Source organism: Nyctereutes procyonoides, unplaced genomic scaffold (assembly GCF_905146905.1).
Source record: "Nyctereutes procyonoides isolate TBG_1078 unplaced genomic scaffold, NYPRO_anot_genome, whole genome shotgun sequence".
Lineage (NCBI taxonomy): Eukaryota > Metazoa > Chordata > Mammalia > Carnivora > Canidae > Nyctereutes > Nyctereutes procyonoides.
The window spans coordinates 15,856,350-15,881,408 of NW_026575030.1; the positions used below are offsets into that span (position 1 = coordinate 15,856,350).

Genomic DNA, 25,059 nt, shown 5'->3' on the forward strand with positions numbered 1-25,059 from the left:
AACATTGTGAATGTACTAAGCAGTGCTGAAATGGGCACTTTGAAAATGGTTAAAACAGTGAATTTTATGTTATGTGATTTTCACCTCAGCTAAAAAATGGGGGATATTTCATCTACTGGAAAAAACTTCCACAAAGCACTTAACCAAGAGACAAATCAAGGATCTACTGTACAAACAGAGGAAAACAACTGAAGTCAAATACAAAACAATCACTATGCTATTACTAACACTCTTGAATGAGTCACATGTTAAAGCCAAGGAAAAATATTACTCCTTCACCTAAGAGGATGGGCAAAAATACCTTTCCATTTGCAGATTTGTTGAATAAAACTTATTCTAAAAAAAAAAAAAAAAAAGAACTTTAACTTTTCCTGAATGATCAAGTACTACTTGTGCTCTAAAAATAAAGGACCAGCAGGAAGAAAAAGAAGAGGATAAAGTACAATTATATTTTACATCAAGATTCAACCCTAAGGGATGCCTGAGTGGGCTCAGTGGTTTTTAGTGCCTGCCTTTAGCCCAGAGGGTGTTCCTGGTGTCCTGAAATCGGGTCCTGCATCAGGGTCCCTGCATGGAGTCTGCTTCTCCCTCTGCCAGTGTCTCTGCTTCTCTGTGTCCCTATGAATAAATGAATAAAATCTTAAAAAAAAAAAAAAAAGAACCAATCCTAAAATAAAAGAAAAACAAATCTCCTCACAATACAGTGACCAGTCTTCACTGGTCACTTCATTAAGCCTTATACACTTCAGCTTCACTTCCTGCAAACCACTGTCACTTACCAAAACCAAAACAGAGACTCTTTGTAGCTGTTATGGGCTGAACCGTGTCCTCACACAAATTCATATGTTCAAGTCCTAGCCTCCAACACCTCAGAATGTGACTGTGTTTGAAAACAGAGCCCTCCCTAATCCATAAACTGGTGAAACATACACACATACAGTGGCAGTCGGAGCAAAATACTTGGCCTTCCTGGCTCATCAACATGGGTTGCCCAAAGATTCTAGCAATAATAATAAAACAGCTTTCTCCAACTGAAATAGCAGAAAACTCCATATAGAAGATTGAAAAATAAGTGACCCAGACAGAAAGAAACATCTCTCAAGTCATTAAACTATCCTTTATGCTTCACTACATTTCAAGGAACTATAGATATATATCCAAATGCAGAAAAAGAATTAAGAGCTTGGGGCACCTAGATGGCTCAGCCAGTTAAGTGTCTGCCTTGGGCTCAGGTCATGATCCCAGGGTCCTGGGACAGAGCCCCACATCAGGCTCCCCACTCAGTGGAAGAGTCTGCTTCTCCCTCTCCACCTACCGCCTGCCACCTGTGTGCACGCGTGTGCACTCTCTCTCACTCTCTCTCTCAAATAAATAAATGATAAAATCTTTTTTAAAAAAATAAATAAAATAAATAAAAAGAAAGAAAAGCTTTATCCCTCAATAAAATTACTGTGATTTCCACTTACTACAGTATTCACTTCAAGTACATTAAAAGAATATCAAAACTTCAAATCAGATTTGTCCCCCAATAGCACTTTCATCTCCTATCTAGGGTGAGGGATGGTGGGAGAAAGTGAGGTAGAGAGAAGATAAGAGAGGGAGGGATAAAGAATTGGATGCTTAACTCTTACAAGATAAGAGAAAGTGAGGTAGAGAGAAGACAAGTAATTTGGATATGGTTATTAAATACTACATACTAAAATAAATACATACATACATACTACATACTAACAAGAGAACCAAATAGCTAAGGAAAAAAAAATCCACCTGAAACAATGAACTCATCATGTCTTTCTCATACACACAAACCTTTGATGTTTCAAGCAATCAGGAAAATTTCATCAAGTGCCGGGACACCTGGATGGCTCAGCCGTTAAGTGTCTGCCTTTGGCTCAGGGTGTGATCCTGGAGTTCCCAGGATCGAGTCCCACATCAGGCTCCCTGCAGGGAGCCTGCTTCTCCCTCTGCCTGTATCTCTGCCTCTCTCTGTGTCTCTCATGAATAAATAAATAAAATCTTTAAAAAAATTTTTTCATCAAGTGCCAACTTTATATTATGCCCTGCATCATGTACGGAATATCATTCGATTCACAAATATAACTTCTAAGTTCATAGAACAGATTTCAGACTTGGTGGTATCTGGACTTATCTGGCAAATACAAAGACTCTTGAGTTCACAAAAGTTTGCACCATACCCTTAGCCTTTGCATCATATCCTTAGCCTTCAAGCTTTCAACTACTCCCCTCCAAAATAAGCCAGCCACTACATATACTTTCTCAACCTGGACAATGAGGTTACTTCAATAGATAACTTCAAGACTATTTTTGCTCAAAAGGTATTATTTTGAATGAAATAATGTATTCCATAAGCCAATGTAGTGACTAGTCTGTTGAACAAACTAGAATACCCAGACTTACTTCTCCAATATTTGGGCATACAGGTCCATACCAACATTATAATTTTATAATTATGGTTCTTGTCCCAACTAATAAAAAGTAACATGTTTTATAAGCTTAGTGATGTGATATTGCCAAAATTATAAATGAAGATAGAAAAGTAGATAGAAAAAAACATAAACGCTTTTCTTCAAGAAGTCATTACAAGTTTTACATTGTGGAACTCTGCTATGGGGTGCCTGGGTGGCATAGTCACTTAAGCATCAAATTCCTGTTTCAGTTCAAGTCATGGTCTCGGAGCCGTGGGATCATGGCCCACATCAGGCTCTGCACTCAGCACAAGGTCTGCTTGAGATTCTCTCTCGTTCAGACCCTCCTACTCAAGCTATCTCTATAAAATAAATAAATCTTAAAAGGGGGGTGGGGGGGCAACTTCAGTCAGTTAGGCCACCTGCCTCCAGCTCAGGTCGTGGAATCAAGCCCTGTGTCAGGCTCCCTGCTAGGTCGGGACTCTGCTTCTCCCTCTTCCCCTCTCCCCAACTTGTGTGTATAACCCTCAAATAAATAAAATCTTAAAAAGATTTTTTCTTGTATTGTTAAATAAGAACTCACTTTATTGAACCTAAACCTCTAATTTTAGTAATAAAAACTGTACTCAGGGATCCCTGGGTGGCGCAGCGGTTTGGCGCCTGCCTTTGGCCCAGGGCGCGATCCTGGAGACCCGGGATCGAATCCCACATCGGGCTCCCAGTGCATGAAGCCTGCTTCTCCCTCTGCCTGTGTCTCTGCCTCTCTCTCTCTCTGTGACTATCATAAATAAATAAAAATTTAAAAAAAAATTTAAAAAATAAAAATAAAAATAAAACTACTCAAGTATTAACAAAGCCTTAAAAATATGAATAATACAATAAATAGAATGAACAGGAAAAAAATTCATGAGAAAGGTTAAGACCTAAACTGGAAATATAAGAGGGATGCCTGGGGGGCTCAGGAGTTGAATGTCTGCCTTCGGCTAAGAGCATGATCCTGGAGTCCTGGGATCGAATCCCACATTGGGCTCCCTGCATGGAGCCTGCTTCTCCCTCTGCCTATGCCTCTGCCTCTGTGTGTGTGTGTGTGTGTGTGTGTGTGTGTGTCTCATGAATAAATAAATAAAATCTTTAAAAATATCTACATATGTAATAAGCAGCCACCACCAAAATCACTGAGGCAGTTCCTAGCCATAAACAAACACATACTTAGAAATTGCTGAAATGGGCAGCCCAGATGGCTCAGCGGTTTTGCGCTGCCTTCGGCCTGGGGCATGATCCTGGAGACCCGGGATCGAGTCCCACATCGGGCTCCCTGCATGGAGCCTGCTTCCCCCTCTGCCTGTGTATACTCTACCTCTCTGTTTCTCATGAGTAAATAAAATCTTAAAAAAAAAGAAAAGAAAAATAAATTGCTGAAATACATGAAAACGCTCTGTGGCATGGGGAAGCATAATGAGAAATGCAATTCATTTCACTGACTTATCAGTGAACACTAACTACCTGACAGGCACTAAAGACAGACACACAGACATACACACAGTCTGCTCTCAAAATATTGACAGTTTATAAGAACAGAAGAGCTCAAAAAGAAAGCAATGTGAAAATCTACTACTACAAAGAGAATCTACTATAGTTGTTTGCCAGAAACAATCTATCATAGGCAATAGGAATGTAACAGGATGCTTACATCACAAGTCAGTCTTAAGAAGTTTAATTTGGGTTGGGCTAAGTATAAGTAGGAGGAAAAGACCCAGTGAAATGAAACAAATTAAGTAATGCTCTCTCTCATTCACTCAGCATACCAGGGCCAGCATAATCTTTTCCTCCAACCAAACATAGTCCAAAATAATCATTCAAACATTTCTGACTCCATTAGAAAAATTTCACTATCACAGCTGATAAACTAAAACACAGGGGGAAAAAATATATATTTTTTTTTCTACAGGAAAATAACCTTGCTATAATTTAACTAATCCCCACAATTTCAATCCAAAATGGATTTACTAAATGTTTCACACAATTGAATAAAAAGATCTTTTTCATTTAAAGATTTATTAAAAAATAAATAAAAATAAAGATTTATTTATGAGAAAGAAGATTAACAAGAGAGAACACATGCGTGAGCACAAGTGGGGGAAAAGGCAGAGGGAGATAGAGAACAAACCACTCTACACTAAGCAAGAAGCGTGACCCCAGAGCTCAACCTCACGACCCTGAGAGACCTGAACCAAAACCAAGAGTCAGATACTTAGCTGACGGAGCCACCCAAGAATCCCAAAGATCTTTAAACTACTATTCAGGAGGATAGAACTGAGGCTCTGAATCAAAAAACAACTTGGGGCATCTGGCTGGCTCAAACAGTAGAACATGCAACTCTTGATCTTGGGAACAGAATTTACTTAAAAAAAAAAAAAAAAAAAAAAAAAACACCTCCAGGACCTAAAGTGTCATGAACTAATGTTAGTAGTATTTTTTCTTTAAAGTAGAAGTCACATCATATTGATGGTTCCTGAAACCAATTTAGCTAACAACCAACAGTACTTTAATAATTAAAAAAAAAAAAATAGAACACATAATATTGAACTACATATTTTACAGGAAAGAACTGCTTTTGTGAAACTGTTTCAGTTGTACGTATGTGTATACTGAGTCACCAGTAAAAAAAAAAAGTATCTTCTTCCTGTGGATTTCCTATCTATGTATCTTCCTCTTTTGATCACTTAATTTCTGCTACCACTGTGTATTCATAGCCAAAGAAGTTCACATGAAGCAACGATCCCAAGTGGTAGTAGCTATGGCACCAGAATCTGGTCCAATTATCAAATCAAATAATTCTTATCACATCAACCACTAATCAGAGTTTCTCATCAGCACAAAAAAGCTTTGTTTTCCAAACTGAGATGAAATAATTCTAACCAAGAGCAAATTATTGATGCATTAAATAGCTAGAATAGCAAGTATAATTAGTGTAGAACTTCTGAAAATAATAAAAAGTTTTAAGATCCTCACTTTCATTAAAACAAACCTTGACTTCACTGTCAGAACCTCAGTCTGGAAACCTCTATTTTAAGATTACCTATCTCAAAACCAATAAGTAGGTCCTGGGATGAATAATCTACCCTAAAAGAGATGTTATGTAATCTGTCAACAAAACTTTGAGGGGACCTACATAAATGGTAAGTAAGGCCAATACCAAATGACCATGGTCTCCTTTTCTTCACTGCCAAATCTTTAATATATGAATCCTGAACAAATCAGGAACAATTTATACTGAGACCATTCAGTTTTTAAAAAAATAAACAAGAAGGTAGCTGTTTACGTAGTTTTTAAAAGTTCACATGATTCTGTATCTCAACTGTGGTAGGAGATACATGAACCTATCTAAAAAGTTATATACTGTATACTTTCACTTACGTGACATTCTTGAAATAACAAGATGACAAAAATGGAGTGATTAGTGATTGGCAGAGTAAGAGATAAAGGAAGGATGTGATTATAAAAGGGGAACTACTATGTGATGAACTGCTAGGTATCTTGACGATGGTGGTAGATACACAAATATATACATATAATGAAATTGCAGAGGGACGCCACGGTGGCTTAGCAGGTGAGTGTCTGCCTTCGGCCCAGGGCGTGATCCTGGAGTCCTGGGATCGAGTCTCACATGGGGGTCCCTGCATGGAGCCTGCTTCTCCCTCTGCCTGTGTCTCTGTGTCTGTCTCTCTCTTTCTCTCATGAATAAATAAAATCTTAAAAAAAAAAAAAAAACTCAGAAAATCTGTGTAAGATCTGTAGATTAAATCAATGTCAATATTTGACTTGTAGGGGTGCCTGGATGGTTCAGCTGGTTAATCATCAGGCCTTAGTCTCCGGTCATGATTCCAGGGTCCTGGGGTCCAGCCCCACATCAAGGTCCCTGCTCAGTTGCTTATGCTTTCTCTCGCACTACTTTCTCTCTCAAATAAATAAATAAAATCTTTTTAAAAAAATAATTGACTTGCGATATTGTACTATAGTTTTCCAAGTTGTTACTGCTGGGAAAATTAGGTAAGGTACATAGGATCATTCTGTATTGCTGCTCACAAATATATTGTATATATAATTATCTCAATAAAAAGTCCATTTAAAAAGTTAGCATGAGCAAAGAAAAGTTAGGATGAGCAACTCACTAGCAGGTAAAAACAAACCACCCATGCTGAGAATACACATATGAAATAATTAACTCAAAAGATAAGCATTTTAGACTGCTATCATAAATCTGCTGATAACTAAACTGCACATTAAAAATCAATTTTTAGGGGCACCCTGGTGGCTCAGTGATTGAACATCTGCCTTTGGCTCAGGTCATAACCCTGGGGTCCTGGGATCAAAGCCCGCATCAGGCTCCCCATGGGGAGCCTGCTTCTCCCTCTATGTCTCTGCCTCTCTGGGTCTCTCATGAATAAATAAATAAAATCTTTAAAAATAAAGATCAATTTTTTTATTTTAGTGGCAGGAAAGGGACAAGTACACTGACCAATGAGTGGGACGTCCAATACCAGCTCAATCTCACCACCCTGAGATCATGACTCAGTCAAAATCAGGCCACCCAAGCACTCAAAGATCAATTTTAATTAATTCTCAATATAGGAGTTTTCCAACTTTTATAACTTTCAGCCAAAGATTTAACTTTGTAATTCTTCATAACCTAAGGTTAAGTAGCTTCCACTAATACTTAGTTGTAAAGCTACTGAAACATGTTAGTAGATACTACATTAGACCCGTGTTTTTTTGTTTGTTTTTTATGATGGGGGGGGGCAGAGACACAGGCAGAGGGAGAAGCTGGTTCCATGCAGGGAGCCCAACGTGGGACTTGATCCCAGGTCTCCAGGATCAGGCCCTGGACTGAAGGCGGCACTAAACCACTGAGCCACCTGGGCTGCCCATACTTGTACTTTTAGATGTAGTTTTCTGTGCCAAAAGTTAAAAACAAACTTTTACATATAATCCACATGACCATATTCTGGATGTCAACTTAGTTAGAAAGTAATAGTTCAATCTTTCAAAAGTGTGATTCTGGGATAAAGAAACCTATAGCATTAACTGTTTGTTTTTTTTTTTTTTTTTAAGATCTTATTTGAGAGAGCAAGAGAGCATGAAAGGGGTGAGGGAGGGGCAGAGGGGGAAGTAGACTCCTTGCTAAGCGGGGGAATCTGATGCAGGGCTGGATCCCGGGACTCTGGGAACATAACCTCAGCTAAAGACAGATCTTTAACCAATGACCCAAGCCTCCACCCCCCACCCCAACAGTTTTAAATGGAGGCCCTGCCAACCACGGTGCAATGTGGTTGGAGATTCTCGGGCTCGGTGTCATGGCCGTGTGCTTGGTTATCCCCTGCACAGCCACGGCGCACATCCACAGGTTCAATAATGGGGGCAAGGAAAAAAGTGCTGCCTATTATCCACATCAGTGGAGTATGATGCAAAGAGATAGGCGAGTGGAGTTAATCGTTACTATGTGTCAAAGGGTTTGGAGAATATCCATTAAGGAAGCATTTTCCTGATTGATGAAAAATACCTCGGTTATGGCTCATCTACCTCTCCTGGAAGGTTATGCAGTGTATTAATGTAGTGCATAATAAAAACAAAAGGTAAAAAAAAAAAGTTTTAAATGGAGATAAAGTCAGTGGTTATAGAGTGTGGTTTTCATCCTTGTGATTAGTATACAAGAGACATTTTCCAGTTTTGCACCATTTTTTAAAATGCATATTAACTTACCAAGTTTTTTAAAAGATTTATGTTTATTCATGAGAGACACATAGTGAGAAGAGAGAGAGAGGCAGAGACATAGAGGGTGAAGCAGGCTCCCCATAGGAAGCCAGATGCGGGACTTGATCCTGCATCCCAGGATCATGCCCTGAGCCAAAGGCAAATGCTTAACCGCTGAGCCACCCAGGCATCCCAACTTACCAAGTATTTAAACCAATAAAAAGTGGACAAACTAATTCTCAGTGGATTACAAAATTCATCTTTGCAAAAATAAACAAAAACCATAGAGCATTTTTTAGATAAAGTTACCTACATATAAGCTAAAGCCAGCTGTTCCTAAAATCCAGGCTTTTAGGCTCTCATCCTCATTCTGATTTAATTATATGGGATATGAACTGGGCAGCAGAGATTTTTTTTGTTAATATTTTGTTTATTTATTCATGAGAGACACAGAGAGATGCAGAGAGAGGCAGAGACACAGGCAGAAGGAAAAGCAGGCTCCATACAGGGAGCCCAACATGGGACTCAATCCGGAGACTCCAGGATCACGCCCTGGGCCAAAGACAGGCACTCAACCACTGAGCCATCCAGGCATCCCAGCAGAGATTTTTTTAAAGCTCCCAGGTGATAATAAAGTGCAGCAAAAATTTGGGAGCCATCAGACATCCTAATAACTTGGATGGCTTACTTCTGAAACAGTTTCCTTAGAGCAATAACTTCTTAAACTTTTCATTTCAGGATACCTTTGCTTTTAAAAATTGAAGATTCCCCCAAATTCTGGTTTACTGTGATATTTACAGATATTGCCATTTAGAAATTAAAACAAAAAAATTCAAAATATTTAATACGCATTTAAAACAATGATATAGGGATCCCTGGGTGGCGCAGCGGTTTGGCGCCTGCCTTTGGCCCAGGGCGCGATCCTGGAGACCCGGGATCGAATCCCACATTGGGCTCCCGGTGCATGGAGCCTGCTTCTCCCTCTGCCTATGTCTCTGCCTCTCTCTCTCTCTCTGTGACTATCATAAATAAATAAAAAATTTAAAAAAAAAAAAAAAAATAAAAAAAAATAAAACAATGATATAAAAAATAAATAAATAAAACAATGATAAACCCTTTCACGAAGATGACGCCAAAGACAAAGACAGAAGCCCCTGCCCCTCCCAAAGCCAAAGTCAAGGCTTTGAATGCCAAGAAAACAGTGCTGAAAGGGATCCACTCACAAAAAAAAAAAAAAGATGGGCACATCACCTACTTCCAAGGGCCCAAGATACTACATCTGCAAAGGCAGCCCAAATATCCCTGAAAGAGCACCCCCAGTAGAAAGAAGCTTAACCACTATGCCATTGTCAACTTCCCCCTGACCACTAAATTAGCCATGAAGAAAACAGAATACACTTGTGTTCATTGTGGATATTATGGCCAACAAGCACAAAATAAGTCTGTGAAAAAACTCTGACACTGACAATGCCAAGTCAACACCCTAATCAGGCCCAATGAAGAGAAGGCATATGTTTGACTGGCTCCTGAGTATGATGCTTTGGATGTTGCCAACAAAACTGGTATCATCTAAACTGAGTCCAGCTGGTTAAAATCTAAGTATGTTTTTAAATGTTTTTACCATAAAAAATTTAAAAATAACATAACAATAAAAAATTATAAACCCGGGCAGCCTGGGTAGCTCAGCGGTTTAGCGCCACTTTCAGCCCAGGGCGTGATCCTGGAGACCCGTGATCGAGTCCCACATCAGGCTCCCTGCATGGAGCCTGCTCCTCCCTCTGCCTATATCTCTGCCTCTCTCTGTGTCTCTCATGAATAAATAAGTAAAATCTTAAAAAAAAAAAAAAAGATAAACCCATTATGATAGCTATTTCCCCTTTCCCAAATACAACTAGTGAAAAGTGACTTTTTTTTCCAAATCTCTTTAATGTCTAGCTTAATTTAATTGAAAATGGCTAAATTCTCATTTTATTTTTTTAAAGGATTTTTTTTTTTAGTTTTATTTATTCATGAGAGACACAGAGAGAAAGAGAGGCAGAGACACAGGCAGAGGGAGAAGCAGGCTCCATGCAGGGAGCCCGACATGGGACTCGATCCCGAGTCTCCAGGATCATGCCCTGGGCTGAAGGTGGCGCTAAACCACTGAGCCACCTGGGCTGCCCTAAAGGATTTTTATTTATTTATTTATTCATGAGAGAGAGAGGGCCAGAGACACAAGCAGAGGGAGAAACAGGCTCCATGCAGGGAGCATGACGTGGGACTTGATCCTGGGGCTCCAGGATCAAGCCCTGGGCCGAAGGTGGCACTAAACTGCTGAGCCACCTGGAAATGCCCTAGATTCTCATTTTAATGCTGCATTCAACCTGTTGCAATATTTGGGATGAAGTATATGAAAAATACATGGACCCACACAGATATATATTTGCAAAGGGGAATTGTATTTTAATTGCCTTCTCAGAAAAGTGTGAATATTCTTTAATATTCCAACAAAATCTGACAAGCGGTAGTTTACTAAATATTAACTGTAATGTGGCATCTAAAAATCACATCAATAAGGGGTACTGGGTATCTCAGTCAGTTAAGCATCTGCCTTCAGCTCAGGTCATGATTCCAGGGTCATGGGATTATTGAATCCCATGTCGACCTCCCTGCTCAGCAGAGAGAGCCTGCTTCTCCCTAGCCCCACTTATGCTCGCTCGCTCTCAAATAAATGAATTCTTCAAGAAATAAAAATAAATCATACCAATAATCTTTTTGTACTCTGTTAAAGTGCATTTATTTGCACTTTGGAACTTTTACTCATGTTTGATTTTACAACATCATGCACTGATCATTTAGAAAACACAGGTTTCACAGAATTATGTATCATCTAACTAAATTTCTTATAAAACAAAATAATCACATTTATTAAAATCACCAGTGGTCGGGCAGCCCTAGTGGTGAAGCGGTTTAGCGCCGCCTGCAGCCTGGGGTGTGATCCTGGAGACCCGGGATCAAGTCCCACGTCAGGCTTCCTGTATGGAGCCTGCTTCTCCCTCTGCCTGTGTCTCTGCCCCTCTCTCCCTCTGTCTCTATGAATAAATAAAATCTTTAAAAAAAAAAAAAAAATCACCAGTGGTCTTCAACTAACATCTTCTTTCATTAAGATATAAGTGTTTGTCAAAGTATATGTAGAAGCATATGAGAATAGCTGTATGCTTAACTCATTGAAACCAGACTGTGTATAACCACTGTTCAAGTAACATCTTCTTTCACTAATATATACCTGTGTATGTAAACTTATGTGTAGAGGCATAGGGGAAGAGCAGTATGCTTAACCCATTTGAACTACCCTGTGTTTAACGCATCCTTCAACTAACGTCTTTTATTATGGCACCAGTTTGTAAACATATGTGTTGATACATAAGGAACAGCCTTATGCTTAACTCATTGAAACTACACTGTGGAAGTGTGTGGGTGGCAGACGCCTTCAACTCAGATCATGATCCATCAAGCCCCACATCAGGCTCCCTGCCCAGCGGGAAGCATGTTTTTCCCGCTCCATCTGCTGCTCCTCTTGCTTGTGTTCTTGTTCTCTCTGTCAAATAAATAAATAAAATCTTAAAAAAAAAAAAAAAAAGAAAAAAGAAAAAGAAACCACAACATGTATAAATATCTTTCGAGTAATTAACTAATCAATCAATTAATCAAAATATCTTTCAGGTCATTACCTCGGGGTCTTAGGATCAAGCCCCACATCAGGCTCCTTGCTCAGTGGGGAGTCTGCTTCTCCCTCTCCCCATCCTCCCACTCATGCTTGCTCGCTCACTCATTCTCTCACTCAAATAAATAGAATCTTAAAAAAAAAAAAAAAATCACATGAGAACAGCCATATGCTTATCTCACTGAACCTATACCATGTGAAAACCTTCTTTCAAGCAACATTTTCTTTAAGGTATGTGTTTACAGATGTATATGTGGAAGCATATGAAAATAGACCATCCTTAAAAAGAATTTTTAAAAGAACTATTAATAACTGGGAAATTCAATCTCACAAGGCAGATACAAGTGTTCATAACTCTAACTTTTGCTTGCAAATCAATTTTTATCACTAATAAATACTGACAACTGTTTCCCTTGAAGCAGTCTACCTACCTACATTCACCTTCAAGAAAAATACCTGTGATATACTCAAATCTGAACGAGATGGCTTATCATTCTTTTCTTTTAAATTCATTTAGTATTTCGTAATGGAGGGCAGCCTGGTGGCTCAGCGGTTTAGCGCCACCTTCAGCCCAGGGCCAGATCCTGGAGACCCGGGATCGAGTTCCATGTCAGGCTCCCTGCATAGAGCCTGCTTCTCCCTCTGCCTATGCCTAGGCCTCTCCCCCTCTCTCTCTGTGGATCTCTCATTAATAAATGAAATCCTTTTAAAAATAAAAAAAAAATTTCATAATGGATTTATTTTTTAAAGCAGTATTCAGATTGGCTTCTTTCACTTAGTAATATGTATCTGAGTTCCCCCACCCCATGTCTTTTCCATGAGTTGAAAGCTCATTTCTTTTCAGCACTAACATTCCTTTGTTTGTACCAATTTGTTTATCCATTCACCTCCTGAAGGACATCTTGGTCCTTCTAAATTCTGGCAATTATAAAGAAAGCTCTTATACATATTCATGTGAAGGTTTTTCAATAGTCATACTTTCAACTCATATGGATAAATACAAAGGAGCAGGGATGCCGGATCCTCTGGTAAGAGTAATTTACTTTTCTAAGAAACTGACAAAGTATCCAAAGTGGCTATAGCATATAGCATTCCTACTAGTAATGAATGAGAGTTCTCGTTGCTTCATATTCACACCAGCATTTACTGTTATCAGTATTTTGGATTTGAGACATTCCAGTAGTTATCTCATTGTTTTAACTGGCAGTTCCCTGATGATGAATGATGTTACGCATCTTTCCATATGCCTAATTGACATCTGTATCTCTTGTTTGGTGAAGTGTCTGTTCAGATCTTTTGCCCAATTTTTCTTTTTTTTTTTCTTTTTCAATATAAGCTCTATGCCCAATATGGGGTTTCATCTCACAACCCCAAGATCAATAACCACCTCGGGGGAACCTACACAGTGTCCAACTCTTGCTTTCTGCTCAGGTCATGATCTCAGGGTCTTTTAAAAGCCTCACATCAGGCTCTATGCTCAGTGTGGAGTCTGCTTAAGACTCTCTGTCCCGCCCTGCCTGTTCACTCACTTTTTTTTTTTAAGATTTATTATTTTATTTATTTATTTATTTATGATAGTCACAGAGAGAGAGAGAGAGAGAGGCAGAGACACAGGCAGAGGGAGAAGCAGGCTCCATGCACGGGGAGCCCGATGTGGGATTCGATCCCGGGTCTCCAGGATCGCGCCCTGGGCCAAAGGCAGGCGCCAAACCGCTGCGCCACCCAGGGATCCCTATTTATTTATTCATGATAGACAGAGAGAGAGAGAGGCAGAGACACAGGCAGAGGGAGAAGCAGGCTCCATGCCGGGAGCCCGACGTGGGACTCGATCCCAGGACTCCAGGATCGTGCCCTGGGCCAAAGGCAGGCGCCAAACCTCTGAGCCACCCAGAGATCCCCACTCACTCTCTTTTAAATAAATCTTTAAAAAAGAGACACATGTTCCACCAACTGAGCCAGCCAGATGCCCCCTGCCCATTTTTTAATCAAACTGTTCATTTTCTCAGTTAAGTTTTAAGAGTTCTTTGTATATTTTGGATAACAATCCTTTATCTGATATATCTTCCGCAAATATTATCTCCTAGTTTCTGGCCTCCCTTCTCATACTCCTGATTAACTAATTTTTAAAATTACATGTACTAAAATTCACTTACTGGTATACATTGGTATACACTGCTAAGTTCTGACAAATGCACAGAATCATAGAATAACCACAATCAAGATGCAGAACCCTGTTATCAATTTCTACCACTACCCCTAGTCCCTACAACCATTGATATGTTTCCCATTACTGTAGTTTTTGTCTTTTGTAGGATGCATATAAACAGAATCACACATCGTATACCCTTTTGAGTCTGGCATTTTTAATTTAGCATAATACTTTTGAGATTCGCCAATGCTCTAACACATACCCATAATTCCCTTTTTATTGTTGAATTCAATAGACATACCACAGTTTGCTTATCCATTCACCAATTCAGGGACACCTGAATTATCTATAATGCTTAGCAATTTGAACAAAATTACTATTGACAGTCGTATATAGTTTTTGAGTAAACATCAGTGTTCACTTTTCTGGGGTAAATGTCTAGGATTGAAACTACAGGGTCATCATGTGAGTTATATTTAACTTTATGAGAAACTGCCAAAAGACGTCCCAAAGTGGCTGTGCCAATGTGCATTCCCACTAGCAATGTATGAAAGTTCCAGTTGCTCTACGTCCTCATTAATACTTCACATTGTCAGCTACTGATTTCTTAGTCATCCTAACAGATATACAGCAGTTTCTCATTGTGGTTTTTAATTTGCATTTCCCTAATGACTAATGAATGACACATACCACCTTTTGGTCCATACTTAACCACCATACATCTCATCCAGCAAAGTTTCTATTCAAATCTTTTGCCCAGGGATCCCTGGGTGGCGCAGCGGTCTGGCGCCTGCCTTTGGCCCGGGGCGCGATCCTGGAGACCCGGGATCGAATCCCACATCGGGCTCCCGGTGCATGGAGCCTGCTTCTCCCTCTGCCTGTGTCTCTGCCTCTCTCTCTCTCTCTCTCTCTCTCTCTGACTATCATAAATTAAAAAAAAAAAAAATTTTTTTGCCCAGGGCAGCCCGGGTGGCTTAGCGGTTTGGCACCACCTTCAGCCCCGGGCATGATCCTTGAGTCCCCGGATTGAGTCCCACGTCGGGCTCCCCGGATAGAGCCTGCTTCTCCCTCTGCCTATGTCTCTGCCTCTCTCTGTGTGTCTCTCATGAATAAAATATTTTTTTAAAAAATTGATTGCCCATTCTTTAATTGGGTTCTTATTGTAGAGTTTTGAGAATTATTTCTGTATCCTACATACAAAATCTTTGTCAGATATATGATCTGCAAAGATCTTCTAGTAATCTACCACTTTTCACTGTTTTCAGAGTACCTTTCAAAGAGCAAAGTTTTTAATTTTAATGAAATCCAATTTATCAACTTATTTTGTACTTTTGGTCATATGTAAGAAATCTTTTTTAAGATTTTATTTGAGAGACAGAGCCCAAGTAAAGAAGGGGGAGAGGGAGCAGACTCCCCACTGAATGAGGACCCTGAGATAACGACCTGAGACAAAGTCAGACATTTAAGAAACTCAGTGACCCAGGTGCCCCTAGAAATCTGTAGTTAGCCAAGACTACAAAGATATTTTTCCTTTGTTTGTGCTCTTCTGGCAATTGTATTATTTTACATTTTACATTTAGATCTCTGATCTATTTGAGTTCATTTTCACATTAGGTATAATGCAGAATTCCTTTTTCTCGTATGGTGTCCAAATATTCCAACTCCATATGCTGAGAGACTATCTTTTTCTACTGAATTGCCTTTATACTTTTGCTGAAATTAACTGACTATATTTTATGTGTCTCTACCTCAATATCTTGATTACTGTAACTTTACAGAACATCTTGAAACCAGCTATATTTCAGATCAGATTCTCCAACTAGGTTCTTTATCAAAAGTATTCTAGCAGGGTGGCTCAGCGATTTAGCACTTGCCTTCAGCCCAGGGCGTGGATCCTGGAGACCTGGGATCGAGTCCCACATCAGGCTCCCTGCATGGAGCCTGCTTCTCCCTCTACCTGTGTCTCTGCCTCTCTCTCTCTCTCTCTCTCTCTCTCTCTCTGTGTGTGTGTGTCTCTTATCAATAAATAAATAAAATCTTTAAAAAAATTTTTTAAAGTATTCTAGCAATTTGTATTCTTTTGCCATTTTATAATTTTTTAAAAGCAGCTTATGATCTATACAAAATGTTGCTTAGATTTTCATTTGGATGGACCAATCTGAAGAGAAATTACCCTTTAACAATTCTCTGTCTTCAAACCACAAACAGGTAATTCTCTACATTTAGGCCTTCTTTGATTTGCTTCATCCATGTTTTATAGTTTAAGGCACACAGATCCTACACATGCTTTGTGAGATTTATACCTGTTTTGGTTCTTACTTATTTATTTTTAAAGATTGTATTTATTAAAAAAAAAAAAGATTGTATTTATTTATTCATGAGAGACACAGAGAGAGAGGGAGAAAGAGAGAGGCAGAGACACAGGCAGAAGGAGAAGCAGGCTCCATGCAGGGAGCCTGAAGTCGGACTCTCCGGGATCACACCCTGGGCTACAGGCGGTGCTAAACCGCTGAGCCACCAGGGCTGCCCTTTGGTTGCTATTTAAATGTTACTGGGTTGTTTTTTTTTTTAACTGATTTCCATTCCCAGTTGGTCACTGCTAGTATAAAGAAATGCAGTTAATTGTTATACATTGTCTATTTATTCTGCAACCTTGCTAGATTCACATGTTCCTAGAAGCTTTCTTTAGATTCCCAGGGGTTTTCTGCATAGGCAATCATGTCATCTGCAAATAGGGGTAATTTACTTTCTTTCTGTTCTGAAAGCTTTCTTTTTCTTGACTTATTGCACTATTCTCAGTCTTAAAAGGAGAAGGCATTCAGACTTTCACTATCTCTTTTAAGTATGACATTAGCTATAGATTTTTGTAGATGCCCTTCATCATGTGAATGTAAAATGCTTCTATTCTTAGTTTGTAAGAAATTTTATCAAGAAGGTATTAAAAGGGGTGCCTGGGTGGCTCAGTAGGTTAAACATCTGCCTTCACCTCAGGTCATGATGTGGAGTTCCCTACTCAGTGGGGAGTCAGCTTTTCCCATTCCCTCTGCCCCTCCCCCGACCTCATGCTCTCAGTCTCTCTCAAATCTTAAAAAAAAGTATGAAGAATGTTGTCAAATGCTTATTCTCCATCTACAAAGATGATCATATGGCTTCTCTTCATCTATTGATTAAAGTAAATTAGCCTTTCAAATATGGAATTCCCAGAATAAATCCCATTTGGTCATGATATATCATCCTTTTTATATCCAAAAAAGATTTTGGATTTTAATTACTAACATTTTTATTTTTTTTTTAATTACTAACATTTTTAAAAGATATTTTATTTGATAGAGAGAGCAAGCCAGAAAGCACAAGCATGAGGAACAGCATAGGGAAAGGGAGAAGCAGGCTCCCTACTGAGCAGGGAGCCCAGGACCTGGGGATCACGACCTGAGCCAAAGGCAGACATTTAACCAACGGAGCCACCCAAGCATCCCAATCACTAACATTTTGTTTTGACTTATAATGTACACTCATTAAGGATACTAACATAGCTTTCTTTTCTTGAAATATCTTAACCTGGATTTACATCAAGCCTCACAGAATGAGTTGGAAAGTATTCCTTCTAATATCTACTGGAAGAGATTGTATCAAATTGGTATTATTTCCTCCTTAAATGTTTGATATGGGCAGCCCGGTGCCTCAGCGGTTTAGCGCCACGTTCAGCCCAGGGCGTGGTCCTAGGAACCTGGGATCAAGCCCACGTCGGGCTCCCTGCGTAGAGCCTGCTTCTCCCTCTGCCTGTGTCTCTCTCATAATAAATAAAATCTTAAAAAAAAAAAAAAGTTTGATAGAATTCACCTGTGAAAGCATCTGAATGGACCTCAAGTTTCCTTTGCTGAAAAGTTTTTAATTATGAAATCAGCTTTTTAAAAAACTATTCTGGTTATCTATTCCTTCTTGAATCAGTTTTGGTAGTTTGTTCTTTAAGCAATAGATCAGTTTCACTCAAGTTGCCACATTTTAGGACATAGTATTGTTCATACATTTCTCTTATTAACATTTTAAAATTTATAAGATCTGCAGTGATAGCCCTTCTTTCATTTCTGATATTGGTGAACTAAGGTTCCTCCTTTTCTATCCATGCCCTGCCTCTATTTGAACAGTGTGTCATCCTTCCAAGTAAAAAATAGATTCCACAGAAAATGTGAATATTAACACTACATAATTTCCTCAAGGGAACTGCAGTACTTCTGTAAGTAGCAAAAATGCTCTATTCACACTTCCCACTTCATCACGGATTATGCATTAGTCTGCTTGGCTTGCCATAATAAACTAGCACAGACTGAAAGGTTTAAACAAAAATTTATTTTCTCACAGTTCTGGAGACTGAAAATCTGAGATTAGGGTGCCAGGACAGTCAGGTTCCTGGCTTACAGACAGCCATCTTCTTAGTATGTCCTCACATGGCAGAAAGAGACAGCAAGTTCTCTGGTGTCTCCTCTTATAAGGGCCTATCAGGAAGCCCCTACTTTGATTCCCTCATTTAAACCCAATTATCTCCCAAAGGCCAGATCTCCAAATCTCATCACATTGGTGGTTATGGTTTCAACATATGAATTTTACAAAGACATGATTCGGTCCACAGCATGCTGTATTTAAAAAAACACATACTCAAGGCAGGTGGGAGAATGGGTGACATGTGATGGGGGTTAAGGAGTACACGTGTCATAATGAGCCCTGACTAGGTGATGTATGGAATAGTTGAATCACTATATTGTAGACCTGAAACTAATATAACAATGTATGTTAACTATTAGAATTAAAATAAAACAAATTTAAAACATAATCAAGGGTTGACATTAATTATTTTTAATGCTTCAATGACATTTCAAGATCAGTGAAATTGGCTTTTCTCTTTTCAAATACCAGTGTGAGGGATCCCTGGGTGGCGCAGCGGTTTGGCGCCTGCCTTTGGCCCAGGGCGCGATCCTGGAGACACGGGATCGAATCCCACATCGGACTCCCGGTGCATGGAGCCTGCTTCTCCCTCTGCCTGTGTCTCTGCCTCTCTCTCTCTCTCTCTCTGTGACTATCATAAATAAATAAAAAAAAAAAATTAAAAAAGAAAAACTTTCAAATACCAGTGTGAGGTGATAGTAAACATACAATGACTATTAGTACAGTTTGGTACCACTGCCTAAACCATGCTAAGGAGCAAGCAGTTTTATCCATTACTACTTTCATACCACTAAGTACAAATGTCAACACAGTAAAAGGCCTAAAATGTCTGAGCAGTATTCTTAAAGTTCTCAGGAGCATCTGCGTGGTTCAGTTAAGCATGTCACTTCGGCTCAGGGTCCTGGGATCAAGCCTTGATCCATGCTCAAAGGGCTCTGCTTGTCCCTCTCCCTCCCACTATCCCTCACCACTCATGCACATGCACACACTCACATGCATTCTCACTCACTCTCTTAAATAAAATCTTAGAGAAAAAAAAATGTTTTAACTCACCACTGCCATACAGAATTAAATTCAAAATTTTTTACGAACTACGAAGTATATTAGCGATTCAAGGTATTATTACAAATTATTCACAAGAGATAAAATCCACAACTAAAAACTTAACCCATTCCTAAACTTTCCAAATTCACTTATGAAAACAGTAAAAGCTATGATGTCAATTTAATACAAACCTTAGAAGGAAATGGAAAACTCTACAGAATCAAAACAAAACAAATAGAACTATCTTGGCTGTCTATCGTGGTTGTGATGAAACAAATAAAAAAAATGAATAAAGCAGTCCAATGGTGCTAAAAACACAATCATGTTTTTGTATGCTTATACACATTAAAAAAAATATACCAGAGGGACGCCTGGGTGGCTCAGTGGTTGAACATTAGCCTTTGGCTCACAGCACGTGATCCCAGAGTTCCAGGGATCAAGTCCCGCATCGGGCTCCCTGCAGGGAGCCTGCTTCTCCCTCTGTCTCTCTGCCTCTTTCTCTGTGTCTTTCATGAATAAATAAATAAAATCTTAAAAAATATACACACACACACACACCAGAAACATTACCAGTGATGTATCTGGGAAAGGGGTAAGAAAAATTTAGTCAAAACCTTTTAAATTTTAGACCATCTATAAAATGTATTACCCTTCCCCTAAAATAAATGAAGTAAGTCTGTTTCACAGGTAGTATTTAATGTTTTGGTACATTAAAAACTCAATTTAAAATACTGTAAAATTTTACTGTCTCACTCAATTTGGAAATCGAAGCCAAAATTGTTTTAAGAATTTTTCTATTCCAGTATATATGTATAATTTTTTCAAAGATTTTATTTATTCATGAGAGACACAGACAGGCAAAGACATAGGCAGAGGGAAAAGCAGGCTCCACGCAGGGAGCCCGACATGGGACTCCATCCAGGGACTCCAGGATCACGCCCTGAGCCCAAGGCAGATACTCAACCACTGAGCCACCCAGGCGTCCCTGTATGACCTTTTTTAAAGCAATAATTCTTTCTAATGGTGAGATAGTATTAATTTACAAATGACAAAAATATAAGTTCAGCTGCTTATTCTATGTTGGATTAAGTTTTCAACCAAAAACCTGGGATACTGCTTCTCCCTCTAGGTCTCTTGCCTCTGTGTGTCTCTCACGAATAAATAAAATCTATGGGGAAAAAAAAAACCTGGGGAACTTTTTTAACTAGAAGCTCTGTAAGACTGAAAAACTGCATGCTTGCCATCTATGTGATAGGTCTCTCTAAATGGAGAATTCAGTCCAATACGGTATTTCTGGAGAAGTGACTATCAGTTTCACCATTACAATATTTCGAATACACAAAATAAGGCAAAAATCTAACATATAATCTATTTGGAATACTTTTTTTAAATACCTTTAACCAAAATTATTTTTCTTTAGATTTTTTTAAGATTTATTTATTTGAGAGCAAGAGTGGGAGGGGCAGATGGGGCAGAAGATAAACAGACTCTCCACTGAGCAAAGAGCCTGACACAGGGCTGGATCCCATGACCAAGATCATGATCTGAGGGGAGGATAGGAGTGGCGTTAAGTGTGGCTCCGCGAGGACACGGCAACTGTGAGGTCCAACCTGGGCTGAGTCCTCCCTGGATCATCCATCCTGTTCCTGTGTGACATGCAGATGCAGAAGCTCTGCCAAATCGCATACTTTCCCCATATTGTCTCTGTGGCTGCCATGCTCAAGGTGGCCAGGCTGCTGGAGGTACCAGCTGTGCTGACAGAGCAGTACCCAGAAGTCCTGGGCCCCATAGGTCCCAAGCTGGGGGCTCAAGGCCTGCAGCCAGTGGCCAAAACTTGCTTCAGCATGGTGCCTGCAGTGCAACGGGAGCTGGATACGTGGCCCCAACTGTGTTCTGTGCTCCTCTGTGGCATTGAGACACAGGCCTGCATCCTGAATACCACACCCTGGACCTCTTGGACCAGGGGCTGCAGGTCCATGTGGTGGTGGACGGCTGCTCTTCTTGAAGCCAGGTGGACAGGCTAGTAGCCCTGGCCAGGATGTGGCAGAGTAGTGCCTTCCTCTCCACCAGCAAAGGGCTGATTGGCTGATTCTGCAGCTTATGGGTGATGCTGCCCACCCCCAGTTTAAAAAAAGATCCAGGACAGCCCCGGTGGCTCTGCGGTTTAGCGCTGCCTTCAGCCCAGGGCATGATACTGGAGACCCGGGATTGAGTCCCATGTCGGGCTCCCTGCATAGAGCCTGCCCTCTGCCTGTGTGTCTCTGCCTCTCTGTCTCTCATGCATAAATAAATCTAAAAAAAAAAAAAAAGATCTGAGCCAAAATGAAGAGTCAGACACTTGACTGAGCCACTCACCATGACCCCAAACTTAGTTTTATCTTTTAAAGATTTCATTTATTTATTTGAGAGAGAGTGGGAACACTCAGGCACATGCTTGAGCCAGGTGGAAGGGCAGAGGGAGAGGAAGTAGCAGACTGGACATGGGGCTCCATCCTAGGACCGTGAGATCAGGACCGAAGCCGAAGGCAGACACAACTGACTGAGCCACCCAGGTGCCCCCAAAATTAATTTTATTTTTTTAATATTTTATTTATTTATTCATGATAGACACAGAGAGAGAGGCAGAGACACAGGCAGAGGAAGAAGCAGGCTCCATGCAGGGACCCGAAGCGGGATTCGATCCCCAGACCAAGGATCATACCCTGAGCCGAAGGCAGATGCCCAACCCCTGAGCCACCCAGGCGTCCCCCAAAATTAATTTTAAAGGGAAAAAACAACTGTCAAAAAAACCAAGTATCTTTTCACATGTGCTTATGCAATACTGAGAACAAAAAAACGAAAGGGAGACTTATTTTAAACTATAAGGCTGAAGAGACATAACTAACCTTGATGGAACCCTGATTTAAAAAAAAAATGTTAGGCCACCTGGGTGGCTCAGTGGTTGAGCATCTGCCTTTGGCTCAGGTCAGCATCCTGGGGTCCTGGGATCGAGTTCCGCATCAGGGTCCCCACCGGAGCCTATGTCCCTCTGCCTATGTCTCTGCCTCTCTGTCTCTCATGAATATAAAAAAAAAAATCTTAAAAAAAAAAGGGGGAGAAAAGGAAAAAGTATATATTCCCACCATTCATTAATATATACAAGTGTGTATTATATAAAATTTTATTTTTCCCCATTAATAATTACAATTTAAGAGTTTTCCATACTACAAAACTCTTTGCAAATGTTTTTAACAACTTCTTAAATATTCCAGTAATAATAATATGATTTAAGGGGTGCCTGGGTGGCTCAGTTGCTTAAGCATCCTATTCTTGATTCGGCTCAGGTCATGATCTTAGGGTTGTGGGATGGAGCTCTGTACTGAGTGTGAAGCCTGCTTGAGATTCTCTCTATCCCTCTACCCTTGCCCCTCTGTTTGCGCACACACATTCTCACTTTCTCAAAAAAATTTTACTTAAATGTCTTATTGCTTAATCATGAAATGAGCCTCCACCACTTCTTTGATGACATCTCAATTCCCAGACAACGTCCCCCGTGCTGTATTTGCCAAGGATAATGGACAAGAACTATCCTGAATTTGTTTGACAATTCAGGTCAGTTACTCTTGTTACATATTGTGTACACTCAAAAGAAAAAGAAAATATGATAATCATATCTACTTTTTACTTCTGGCAGGAAAATATAGATAGCAGTACAGAAGTGATCTCTGCTTCCTCTACCTTTACATGCAAAAGGCTCTCCTCCTACTCCACATTAAAACTGAAGAGGAAGGGGTGGCTGGTTGGCCCAGTTGGTAGAGCATGTGACTCATGATCCTGGGATCAGGAGAAAGAGCCCCACATTGGTTGTGGAGTCTACTTAAGAACTTTTTCTAAAAAAAGTGAAGAGGAAAACAAATCTCTAATGAAGCTGTTATGAGTATTCACAAATTTTTTTTTTTTTTTAATGATAGTCACACAGAGAGAGAGAGAGGCAGAGACATAGGCAGAGGGAGGGAGAAGCAGGTTCCATGCACCGGGAGCCCGACGTGGGATTCGATCCCGGGTCTCCAGGATCGCGCCCTGGGCCAAAGGCAGGCGCTAAACCGTTGCGCCACCCAGGGATCCCAGTATTTACAAATATTAATGAATAAAAACTGCTTATTTTTTTTTTAAGATTTATTTTATTTATTTGACAGAGTGGAAGCATAAGCAGGGACAGCAGCAGGCAGAAGGAGGAGAAGCAGACTCCCAGCAGAGCAGGGAGCCTAACACCTGAGCCCAAGGCAGACGTTTAACTGACTGAGCCACTTAGGTGCCCAGTTTACCTTTAAAACATGTCTCGTAAAATGAATGAATGAATGAATGAATGAATGAATGAATGAATAAATAAATAAATAAATAAATAAATAAATAAATAAATAAATAAATAAAACATGTCTCATTGCTGGACTTTTGAATTGTTTTAAAACATAACCTACTAGGAGATGCCTGGGTGGCTCAGAGGTTTCGTGCCTGCCTTTGGCCCAGGGCGCGATCCTGGAGTCCCGGGATCGAGTCCCACGTCGGGCTCCCAGCATGGAGCCTGCTTCTCCCTCTGCCTGTGTCTCTGCCTCGCTCTCTCTCTCTATGTCTATCATAAATAAATAAAAATAAAAATAAAAATAAAAATAAAATAAAATAAACATAAGCTACTAAAACTCAAACTGTACTATTGTTGTGCATATAGCTTTAAGTCAAAAGAATCTTTGCTGCCTTAGGGGGAAAAAAATTTCTCGGCTCCATTTTAGTTTTCTTGATTATTAATAAAAGCTTAAATACTTATTTTTTCCATTTCATTAACCACTTTTACTCCCACCTCTATGTACATTTACATTCTCTTCACGTCTTGTGCATACTGCTTTAGGATATAAATGTATAGGGCAACTCTGCAGCCCGGGTGGCTCAACGATTTAGCGCCGCCTTCGAACCAGGGCCTGATCCTGGAGATAGGGATTGAGTCCCACGTCAGGCTCCCTGCATGAAGCCTGCTTCTCCCTCTGCCTGTGTTTCTGCCCTCTCTCTCTCTCTCTCTCTCTCTCTCTCTCTCTCTCTCGGTCTCTCATGAATAAATGAATAAAATCTTAAAAAAAAAAAAGGATACAAATGTATAGTTAGGTCTTTGTCATTTGCCTCCTGTATCATTAGGATCAGGGGTAAAAAATCCACTACACAATTTAGCTGTATGGATTTTTTTTTTAAGATTTTATTTATTTATTCATGAGAGACACAGAAAGAAAGAGGCAGACACAGGCAGAGGGAGAAACAGGCTCCATGCAGGGAGCTGGATGTGGGACTGGATCCCAGGTCTCCAGGATCAGGCCCTGGGCTGAAGGTCGCACTAAGCCACTGAGCCACCCGGGCTGCCCCAGCTGTTTGGATTTTTAACTAAAAAGCATACTTACATCCCTGCAATAACCAACAACAAAATAAAAGCTTAATAGGAAAAACGGTTTATGGTTTCCCTGTGTCAAACTAGAGTGGATCCTCAAAGATTCCCCATTTACAAATTTGCCTACTTGGCAAAATTT

General features: G+C 40.0%; 1 protein-coding gene and 2 pseudogenes across 5 annotated transcripts in view; 2 read left to right on the top strand and 1 right to left on the bottom strand.

Moving 5' to 3' along the window:
• The window catches only part of WDR33 (WD repeat domain 33), a 111,239-nt gene that overhangs the window by 69,575 nt on the left and 16,605 nt on the right, over positions 1 to 25,059 (bottom strand). The window contains exon 2 of one of the 5 annotated variants that reach the window (XM_055316407.1): positions 513 to 618. The exons of 3 other annotated variants lie outside the window; for them this stretch is intronic. The gene's annotated coding sequence lies outside the window, so the exon portion shown is untranslated. Of the gene's footprint in view, positions 1 to 512; positions 619 to 23,970; positions 24,123 to 25,059 lie in introns of all 5 variants that reach the window. One more of the 5 variants, XM_055316408.1, reaches the window with a different exon arrangement.
• Positions 7,751 to 7,956, top strand: LOC129504011 (NADH dehydrogenase [ubiquinone] 1 alpha subcomplex subunit 1-like; annotated as a pseudogene).
• On the top strand, positions 9,304 to 21,640 carry LOC129504012 (isochorismatase domain-containing protein 2-like; annotated as a pseudogene).